The sequence below is a fragment of the Tiliqua scincoides genome, chromosome 14 (genome assembly GCF_035046505.1).
Source record: "Tiliqua scincoides isolate rTilSci1 chromosome 14, rTilSci1.hap2, whole genome shotgun sequence".
NCBI classification, from domain to species: Eukaryota; Metazoa; Chordata; class Lepidosauria; order Squamata; family Scincidae; genus Tiliqua; species Tiliqua scincoides.
In genome coordinates, this window is record NC_089834.1 from 13,063,243 (window position 1) to 13,074,060 (window position 10,818).

Consider the following 10,818-nt stretch of genomic DNA (forward strand, 5'->3'; position numbering starts at 1 on the left):
AAAGGGGCAGATAAACCCCATGAAATGCTTCTGCTGTCCAGCTCTACTAGGGATAACTGACCATCATGTTTTCTACCAGTTTTGATCACTTAACCAGGGTAACCCCACATTTCTGTTTTCCTGCCTTCTTATTTTGGTCCCAGAAAACAATACAAGTGGAGCCTGTTTATCCACAGATTTTGCTTCTGTGGATCTGCCTCAATGCAGGTCCCCCAGATCTGTGTTGGGCCAGACTTGGCCCCACCTGAGCCCTCTGGAGGTCTCCTCCAGATGGTTTTCTGTAGCCCACAGAGGCCGTGCTCATCCACCCATGGCCTTTGTGGGCATCAGAATGGCTCCTGGAACCGAAAGAGTGCGATTTCTGGTCTCCCTTGGGAAACCGGAAGTGATGTTTTAATGTTTAATGTGATGTTATAAAGTGATGTTTTAGGGTCCAGGGAATCCCTCCAGACGTGCATGGACTCTGCCGGTTTCAGAAAGCCCTCTGGAGGGGACTAGAGTTCAGGTCCTCCTCAAGGGCTTAAGGTGCCAAAAACAGTGAATTTGTTTGTCCACGATTTGCAGTATCCATGGGGGCGGGTGTCCAAGAATGGATCCCCTGTGGATACCACCTGTATTTTAACCTCAAGGGTTATCCTGCACATGCCCGATCTTGTTTGATCTCGGAAGCTAAGCAGGATCAGGCCTGGTTAGTACTTGGATGGGAGACCGCCTGGGAATATCGGGTGCTGTAGGCTTATCCCATAGTCTTTCCAGACTGAAGCTTGCCAACCATCTCCCTATACGGAACACTATCTCCCGATCTTGTCTGATCTCGGAAGCTAAGCAGGGTCAGGCCTGGTTAGTACTTGGATGGGAGACCGCCTGGGAATACCGGGTGCTGTAGGCTTCTACCATAGTCTTTCCAGACTGAAGGTTGCCAACCATCTCCCTATACTGAACACTATCTCCCGATCTTGTCTGATCTTGGAAGCTAAGCAGGGTCAGGCCTGGTTAGTACTTGGATGGGAGACCGCCTGGGAATACCAGGTGCTGTAGGCTTCTACCATAGCCTTTCGAGACTGAAGGTTGCCAACCTAACCTATATTATTTCCAGCAAAGTGGGAAGAATATGAGATGGAGCCCATCAGTTTCCCGTCCTTGCCCACTTCTTACAAGGCAAACAGCTTTGAAGGGTCTTTTGCCTTGACAAAGGATGATTTACAAAGCCCCTTTCTGAGGTATAAGCTCCTGCCTTAAGAAAAAAAAAACCTTATTAAATAACGATATTGATTTGGTGCTTCAAAAAAACTCAAAACTTTCAGCTCGCCACACAGACGGGAACGAAGGCTGGCCCTGCTTGCAGTCTCCAAAACCTGACACCAAAGAAGAGAGGCAAAAGTTCACTTCTGATGGAAAAGTCATTTTAAGACCTCCTGGGGGGAAAAAAGTTCCTCTGTGTGTGAGTGTTTTAAATACTTCTTTTGAAGCCAAAGTTCTTCTTTCCCCTCAGAGTTTAAAAGAAACTTCAGAGGAAAACACTCCACCCTGCAGGGAAATGCAGCTCTTAGGTGAAACTTCCTCTCCGGAGTAAAACAAAGACTTGATGTGTCCCGGCTTGTGCTTCAGGGCAAGACCTTGACTGAGCCAGCTCGCTTGGGGCGGCTGAAGCCACTTGGCTTGCTGGTGCTTGCGGCGCCTCTTTCTGACAGCCACCGTGGCACCTTCTGGGCCTCCATGGGGGGCAGATGCTTCATCCTCCGCGGCTCTACAAGCGCGCAGCAGGGCTCCTCGCCCTGGGAGGCTGAAAATAATAGCAAGAAGCCACACTCCATGCCTTTTAATCTGCAGAGTGTTTAGCACATTTTCACTAATGAATCAACGTGTCACGGAAGGAGGGCGAACCCTCCTGGGGGCCCGTTCCTGGTAAGGGTGACTGCTCAGGCCGCTTCTCGCAGAGGCGGCAGCCTGGAGCTCCACAGCGGAGGGTCTCAGGGGACTGAAATGGTGGGGGCATTTCAGCCATTTTTACTGGTGGCAGCAAAATGGCTGACCCTGCAGCCCACTTCTTTTATTACCCAGAAGCCCCCAGGACTGGCGTCACATCGTACTTTCTTTGGCCTTTGGCAATGCACAGATTTCAAAGTAATTTGGAATTACAAAGTCCAGGGTATAGCAAGCATGGCTGTATGTGCGATGCTAGGCTGATTCCCTGGACGGCAGCCCAGCTTGCTAGGATAACCTTTGCACCCACTGTACAAGTAGTAGGGTGGAGGGATACTATGGGGTTCCTGTGCCCACAGCATCTTGGCACCGGCACACATTAAGAGCGGGGAGGGCAAAAGGGAAACGGAAATAAACAGCAAGTAAGTTATGACACCAAATGTTTCTCCATCTCCTGGGCTCCAGCCAGTAACATGAACAGACGTCCAAATGGCCGACCAGCATCATGAGAACTAGAAACTTGTTTATCTGACATGAAAATGGAGATTGGACAGAAGCCAAATTCTGCAGGCAGGTAGTTTGAACAGGTCCACATACCTGTTTCATGTCCAGGTATGTTTGACAGTGAGCAGAGTCAGTGCTGAAATCCTGCTTGGAGAAGAGTTCTGAAGAAAGGAGAAGTGGGTGATTTAGAACTCTCCAAAATGACTGTTTGCTGGGCAGGATTAAGCCCCTGTGGCCATATCCTCATCTTGAGTGCATCGTCAAGTGCTTTGTTTGTGGAGTGTGGTTTTTACAGCCTCTGCACACCCACCGTCAAAGCGACAACTGCAACATATAACTGGCGAAGTTAATGGGCAGGTTGACTGGTGGGGTTGGATCGAGGGGATTTTTAAATAAAGGAAAGCCGTAGCTGTCATGTCTCGGGTGCTGTAAAACAACAGGCAGGAAGGATCTGCCTTTGCCAAACAGCATCTAAAGGCAACAGGAAGGATGTTACAAGAAAGAGGCTTTGGAGAGACATTAACCCGCGGGAAGACCAGCAGGATGGAGGTTTTCACGGGTATGTTTTGCTCGCATATCAAAACTCGGCACTCGATCATCTGCCAACTCCAACTGAATCTGTTCCCAGAGACTTATTTGCACAATTTGATACCATGTCGTTTAGCCAGAGAGACCTTGTTAAAATACCCAGGGTGACTTTCAGTGGTGTCCTGGCGTTTGGTGCTGAATCCTGGTGAGTTCAGGCTGGATCTGGAAGGCCACTAACTTGATCTGTGGGTACATTTGGATTTAAGAGGCCGTAAAGCTGGAGACGGTGAGAACCGATCGAGGTGACTGTACCACCCTGCAATTAGCTTCTCCAAAGGCGAAGGGTTAGCGTTTGATAGAAGCTGCCAATGTGGTTCCAGGTCCAATTTGAGCAGTCTTATGACTTTGGATACAAGGACATCTGCAATACAAGGACGTCTGCAAGAGGGATCTGAAGGCCTTAGGAGTGGACCTCAACAAGTGGGAAACCCTGGCCTCTGAGCAGCCCGCTTGGAGGCAGGCTGTGCAGCATGGCCTTTCCCAGTTTGAAGAGATGCTTGGCCAACAGTCTGAGGGAAAGAGGCAAAGAAGGAAGGCCCATAGCCAGGGAGACAGACCAGGGACAGACTGCACTTGCTCCCAGTGTGGAAGGGATTGTCACTCCCGAATCGGCCTTTTCAGCCACACTAGACGCTGTGCCAGAACCACCTTTCAGAGCGGGATACCAGAATCTTCTGAGACTGAAGGTTGCCAATAATAAATGACTTTGGAAACCACTGCAAAGCAACACTGAAGGATATCACCCTGCTGTAGGGGCTCCGCAGCTCCCCTCAATGTTATTCTTGGTCCTCTCTACCCACCTCCCTTTCAGCTTTTAGAAAACAGCTTTGTTCTAGCAAGCACCAGAACTTTAGACGCTGAGCTGCAAAGCAGGACTTCACGGGTCAGATTTCAGCCCAAGAGTGAATTTTGCCATGAGAATGGGGCTTTGGGCTAGCCAGTCCCTGTCAGCTCAAGTCTTCCCCATCTGCACCTCCTCACAAGTTCCCAATTCCCAGAGAAGGAGAGAAGACAGTGGCAGGTACGGTCTCACTGTGGCCGCCACATGGTTGCACGCCCTCATGTAATGCTCCAGGGTGGAACTTGGGGGGGACCACCCCCGGCCCCCGCTAGCTCTGCCACTGGGAGGGATAGCTTGGCTGAAGACCAGCATCGCAACATAAATATGGAGCTTATCACAGATACTTTTAACATAAAGAAACCCCACCCCTCTCTCCAGTGTTGACTTTCATTTTTCAGCACATCTTCTTGGATCTGTTGGAGGAAATTTTAATATCTAAAAAGTGGTTTCTTCTCGGGGGGGGGGAAGCAGAGTAGCTTCAGCAGCAGACCCCCCCTCCCCGCTCTGGATTGGGTATCACCCCAGGGAACCTCCCTCACCCGGCTGACTGCTAATCAATAAAAGACAAGACACAATGGCTTGTTAAAGTTGCAAAGGAAGTTGTTTACTCACGGTCCCATAGAATGCATATTTACAGCATCTGATTAGGATCAGAGGTTCGGCTAACTTAGAGATAGCAAGGCCCTAAGAGCTGCCTCGCCCTGCATGCCATGCGCTCAAGATGGCATAGCCAGCAGAGCCCTGCTGTGTGCCATCTCGACAGGTCAGTGGTCAGAGAAGAAGAGGGAGATGCTCGGAGAAGAAGGGAAGGTTATAGGGTCTGGGCCACCCCCCCCCACAAAGGTCACGGAAGAGAACAGGTAATAAAGAGTAGAGTCACTTGGCCATGGCTTGACCCCTTCTGGACAGCAGACGGAGTTGCTCCAAACTCCAACAGGATCTAAGGGTTACTTTCCCGGGGCAGAGTGTGATGCAATTCTATCCTCATAAGCAAAGCCAGAGGACATAATTAACATTCTCAAATGCAGAGACATGTGCCATCAGACTCGGAGCACTCCAAGGTCAATTCTCAGTGACATGCGGGACAAAAAGGTGCCACTACCTCTCCGGAGCAATGTCGAGATGAGGTTGTTACAAGCGGGAATCCCGAAGATGCGGCCACTTATCTGTGAGTTTCACCCTGCAGCAACGCTTTGTGGATGCTCCTGTCTGCAAAAGGAAAGGTGAATGGAACAGCCATCCCGGAGGGAGCAGCAGGATGGCAATCTCAGGTGGAGAGCTGAAGGCTTGGTTAATGTACCGCATCTAGGAAAGGAAACAGTGAGAGTGGAAATCAAGCAGCCCTCAGAGCCGCTCTGGCTTCCCAACAGCCTGATCCAGCCCTGCAGGTTTTCAATCACTGCATGTTTAGCATTTGAACTTGCAACGAGACACCCAGATGCCTACCTACCTCTTGAAAAGACGCAGCCCCACCCCTCGCAGAACAACATTCCCCGTGAATGACTCTTTGGACTGGTTTAAGACTGTAGTGCGGACACACCCATATGTGTGAAGCTCTGCAGCTTCACTCAGGCCTAGCCCAAGACCATCTGCTCCCAAGGCAGAGTGCCAAATGCTGACCACCGCAGTGCACCGTCCATCTCCTCCTGCTTCCTAAATCTCCTGAAGCATGGAAAGAGACCCCCTGGCCCACCCCTCTCCTTTTCTCCACTTCCTTTTCCACTTTGTTCCCTGCTTCCTTTTCAAACCATAGTGCAGGAGGAGCTGTGGCAGTGACAGAAGGCCCCCCTCTCCAATCTGCCACCCAAGGCAACTGCCTCCCTTGACCACGTGGCTCTGTAAACAGTTTTGACGCTTTGGTATTTTTTGCCACTGGCCCTTCACAGATTTTGTTTGGGCAGTCAAGAGGCGGTCAAGAGCTACGACAGCTTCCCCTGTGGAGGTCCGCAGGCCTTGCACGGTGCAGCTGTCTGCAGAGGGAAGTCATTGAGCTCCTGTTGCTGCTGGCTTTGGATGGAACTTTGATGTGGTCCCTTTGAACCAATGGGATGCACGGTCGGAGGCTCACCGCAAAGCAGAGAGGTTACTGCCACCTGTTGGACATCCCATCTAATGACACAAGGGGTCATACTTGGAGAATTCGGAGCTGGGAAGCTGCTCGGTGTTGTTTGAGCGATATTGCCAGTACCTTCAGGCAGAAGGTACCCATTCCCTATCACCTGCTATCACCTAGGATTCTTGCAGGCAATGGGATCCTTTTAACCCATTTTTGCCCAGCCCACCAGTGTACACATTTGGCCCCTGTCGCATATATGCAGCGATGGGCAGAAACAGCTTAATTAACTGGAGATGCCGGAGATGGAATGGGAGACTTCTGCAGGCAAAGTATTCGCCACTCGTCTGATTTTTTAAAACCGGTAACATCATCCCAAAATCAGCATTCGACATCTGATTTTTTTTTTCCCCAGTCCTTTTTCAATCATTGCAGATGCTTTGCCCCCTGGTTAGTGGTCTGTTTTCAGCCATCAGCTCAATGTATATGAGCAGGCACTGGGGAAAACAAAAAACAAAAAAACCAGGCAGCAATACCGGATGACACATTCAATTTCTGAAGGTTCTCCATTTCTTTTTAAACCTCAGGTTTCTAAACCTTATGGGTTGCAAAGGTATGCTTGAAACTTCATGGGCAATCTGGGGGGCCAAAACATTTCAAGAGGTGGGACTTCCTTGGGACACCTTCTTCTTTTTCCCGTAACTAGTAAATGCAGCACAAAATAAGTTAAAAAGGTTACAATTTGGGGGGGGGGTGCAAAATGTGAGAAATGATGCAGAATCCAGCTTTTCCGATGCTTTCAACCCACAGATCATCTTCCTTTAAAATCCCACCCACCTGTTTCTAAACAGCAGGAAGGAATCTGTTTTACCTCTTTTTGGCACGAACTCTTTGTTTGCTCTCTTTCTGCCGTACATAATATTTAATTAAGTGCTAAAAGGTACTCTCCCAGAATCCTATTAGCTCAACGTGCATATAGGTCAAAATCATGCCAGAAGAACAGAAGGTTTTTGCAGCTGGCAGGTGGGAAAGGGAGATGTCCTCTGTCAGTCCCTGAAAAATGTCCCTCACAAAACATGCATGTCCTTGGAAAGTGTAAACCATGAGCAGGTGGGAAAACATCATGTGCGTTTTATCCAGTGCAGCCCAGTTCTTGAGACTTGCCATTTCAGAGCCTGGAATTCATGCAAACGTTCCAGCTGTGTGTCTTTTTTCTACTTCACTGAAAATTTTGTCTGTCTCCACCATCCAGTCTGTCCAAGGATCAGAACAGGCACACGTTCTTGGGTTCGATTCCCAGCACTTCCCATTACAGGATCTTGGGCAACCAAGCTCTAGTACCTGAGACTTGGGAGGGCTGTGGCCAGTCAGAGGAAATAATACTGGTCTAGATATTCCAGTGGTTGGACTCTGGAGGAAGCAGGAGGTGCATAAGCTATGGGACTGAGCTCTAGCTCAAAAGTGGAGCACAAATCTTGCATGCAGAACATCTCAGATTCAAGCCCTGCCATTTCCACCTGAGAGGTTTCCATGTTGCAGCCGGGGCTGGGAGAGAACCTTGCAGCTGCCAGTCAGAGTAGGTAACATTGGCCGAGATAGCCCAAGGATATGGCAGTTATTTATGCCCTTGTTGTTGTTCAGAAGTTTCTCCCACGTCTCATCAGCCAGTTATTTCCCCAGCCTCTTCCTCGCCTCAATCAATCATCCTTGCAAACAGCTTTCCCAAACTGATGAGTGGTACATAACCCTCCGGTTAAGTCACCAGCATAAAGACTGCTTTGGAAAGCTAATATTTGATTTCTGCCTTTCTGGCTTGTTTGCCTATTTAATATAACGCAGACCTCTTTCACATACAAATAGGTCCCTCTCTGCCGCGCTGGTTGCTGACGCCGCCACTCTCATGCTGGAAATGGAAGCTCTGGGCTTTCCACTGACACCCTGGCTCTCTCGGGGCTTAACTCCTACCTGAGTTTGATCCTGCTCACACCTGTCTCGGGGCCTTGTTTGTTGCTCTAGAACTAGACCTGTGTCCCGTTCTGGCCAGCCTTCCCTTAATCCTGGCAGCCAACAGCTTTGAGCCTGGCCTCAATGAAGCCTGGGATCATTAACCCTTAGCTGTTTCTTCCTTGACCCTCCAGCCAAGAACAGCCAACTGTGATCCTTTGGGGACATCAGTGATATATTTTCGTGTGCCTGGATCATCCCATGAGAGTGACCCTGTAGGTTCTGGTGGTGGCTATGAATGGTCAGCCTAGTTTCCTCTCTCACAATGGCCCTTTCATTCCCCTGGCTCCCTGGGTAGGAGTGTCATGTGAGGTGCAACATGCTGTGGCTACATCACTTTCCTTCTCGTTCCATCTGTTATCTTCTGCCCAATTCACTTATTCTCTTGACAAGTGGCCTACACTATCTCCCTGCGTATTTGTGTCAGCATGATGTGTTCGCCTTCAGATGAGATCTAGAAAATATTCTATGCTTATTGGAGAGAGAATCATTAGCAATAGCAGCAGAGATTTGTATCAGGTTTAAGAACATAAGAACAGCCCCACTGGATCAGGCCACAGGCCCATCTAGTCCAGCTTCCTGTATCTCACAGCAGCCCACCACATGCCCCAGGGAGCACACCAGATAACAAGAGACCTCATCCTGGTGCCCTCCCTTGCATCTGGCATTCTGACATAGCCCATTTCTAAAATCAGGAGGTTGCACTTGCACATCATGGCTTGTAACCCGTAATGGATTTTTCCTCCAGAAACTTGTCCAATCCCCTTTTAAAGGCGTCCAGGCCAGAAGCCAGCACCACATCCTGTCGCAAGGAGTTCCACAGACCAACCACATGCTCATCTTGCTGGACTTTGCACAGCTGGGGATGACATTCCCCTCTTGGCTTGGTATATCCCTTGGACATGCTTGCAAGAGGCCTCCTTTCGTCCCCTTCTTTGTGTCTTGGGAAGGACTGCTCAAGCCCCCAGAGGAAGGTGTGAGAAGAGTAGGTTGTGGGAATTAAGCAATGTTGGGGTCTTAAGACCACCACAGGCCTCAAAATCTGGGACTTGAGAAATTTAGGGAACTTCCAGGAGCCAAGTAGATAAATTTGGACAAGTCTATCTGCTGCAGCAGGGGTCCGAGGGCTGGATGTGGCCCCCTGAAGCTCTTTATTCTGTCCACATGAACATTAGGCTCTCTCAGAGCTGCCCTTTCAACAGTGCTGCTTCTGCCAAGGCTCTGGAGGGAGAGATGGAAAGAGGGCTCAGAAGTTGAGGAATGTTATGGGGGAAGAGGCAGACCAAGAGAGGCCTGAGAGGGAGACGATGCCAAGGCATTGGGAGAGCCCAGTGGTCACACAGGATGCCCTTTTAGCAGCACTGAAAGAGAGAGAACACTTCTCCATTGCTGAACTGCAAAGGGATGCCTGGGCAGAAGCTGTGCTGTTGACAGGGCGGTCTGTGTGATGGTTGGACTCTCCCCTATCTTGAAAATAGGATCAAGATTTGCACCTTTTCTCTTCTGCCATTTGCAGCTGTTGAGTTCCTGGTGGTTGGCAACCTTCAGTCTCGAAAGACTATGGTATAAGCCTACAGCACCTGGTATTCCCAGGCGGTCTCCCATCCAAGTACTAACCAGGCCTGACCCTGCTTAGCTTCCGAGATCAGATGAGATTGGGCATGTGCAGGGTAACGGTTGCTGTCTGATCTCAGAAGCTAAGCAGGGTCAGGCCTGGTTTGTACTTGGAGGGGAGACCGTCTGGGAATACCAGCTGCTGCAGGCTTATACCATAGTCTTTCGAGACTGAAGGTTGCCAAACATTGAGTTCCTATTTGAGAACAAAAGTGTGTATTCCTGGCCATCGTCTTCTTAATGACATCACTACCTGCTTAATGAGGTCACTTCCGGCCCTCAGGAGGCACCATGAACTTAACTCAGCCTACTATATGAAACAGGTCTGACACCCTTGTAGTAGGCCCTCATGACCTTGACTTCAAATCCTGAAGTCTGGGCAAATGTTCTATAAATGCTAACTGACGTGTTGACAGAGTCTGGACAGCACATGGAGGAAAAAAATGCAATTAAGGCTGCAGTCCTAACCACACTTTCCTGAGAGTAAGTCCCACTGAACAAAATAGGACTTACTTCTGAGTAGACCTGGTTAGGCTTGTGCCCTAACTCTTATTTCCCTCCACCAACTCTTTACACAATGCCACTGAGTGACCCTAGAATTCATATAGGTAACACCAGCCCTTCAGATTGAGAGACAGTGTGAGACACAGCAGCTTGATAGGATAGCAACCTTCAGTCCCGAAAGACTATGGTAGAAGCCTACAGCACCCGGGATTCCCAGGCGGTCTCCCATCCAAGTATTAACCAGGCCTGACCCTGCTTACCTTCCGAGATCAGACGAGATCAGGAATGTGCAGGGAAACATTTGCTGCACAGCTGCTTGATAAGCCTTTGGTTTCATCCAACACCTTTCATTGTAGGTTCTTATGTTCATTGTTCATAATGTTCATTCATTATGTTCTGCTAGAGAGAGATGCATATATGATTTCTAGTTTAGTAACAAAACTAACTTTGGCAACGGTGTCCCGGATTACATGTGCTTCTTCACATACTTCACCTTGGTGCATATTCCCCTTCAACAGGGTCTGTTAGCACGTTTTGCTGAAACATGGTCTATCATAAACGTTCTGAATAATTATGAATATTAAGCAGTGTTGATGTGGTGAGTTTTGACCTCGGAAGGTCTTCTAGGTCAGGGAGGATATAACCTTGATATGAAATTCTGGAGAATGGCTGCTGTTAATGCTGCTAGCTGTGTCCATAATTGGAACTGTCCCTCTCCATTCCTCCTCCCTCGTGCATATGTTGCTTTGATCAAGCTAGGGAAGTCTGCCCTAGTTGAAAAACCCGA

At 49.1% G+C, this 10,818-nt stretch overlaps 3 pseudogenes; 1 reads left to right on the top strand and 2 right to left on the bottom strand.

The window, feature by feature from the left end:
* The first annotated feature begins 918 nt into the window (after nucleotides 1–918).
* LOC136635016 (5S ribosomal RNA) lies at nucleotides 919–1,041 on the top strand (annotated as a pseudogene).
* An 8,440-nt stretch (nucleotides 1,042–9,481) lies between these two features.
* LOC136634883 (5S ribosomal RNA) lies at nucleotides 9,482–9,598 on the bottom strand (annotated as a pseudogene).
* A 626-nt stretch (nucleotides 9,599–10,224) lies between these two features.
* LOC136634772 (5S ribosomal RNA) lies at nucleotides 10,225–10,342 on the bottom strand (annotated as a pseudogene).
* Nucleotides 10,343–10,818: the final 476 nt, after the last annotated feature.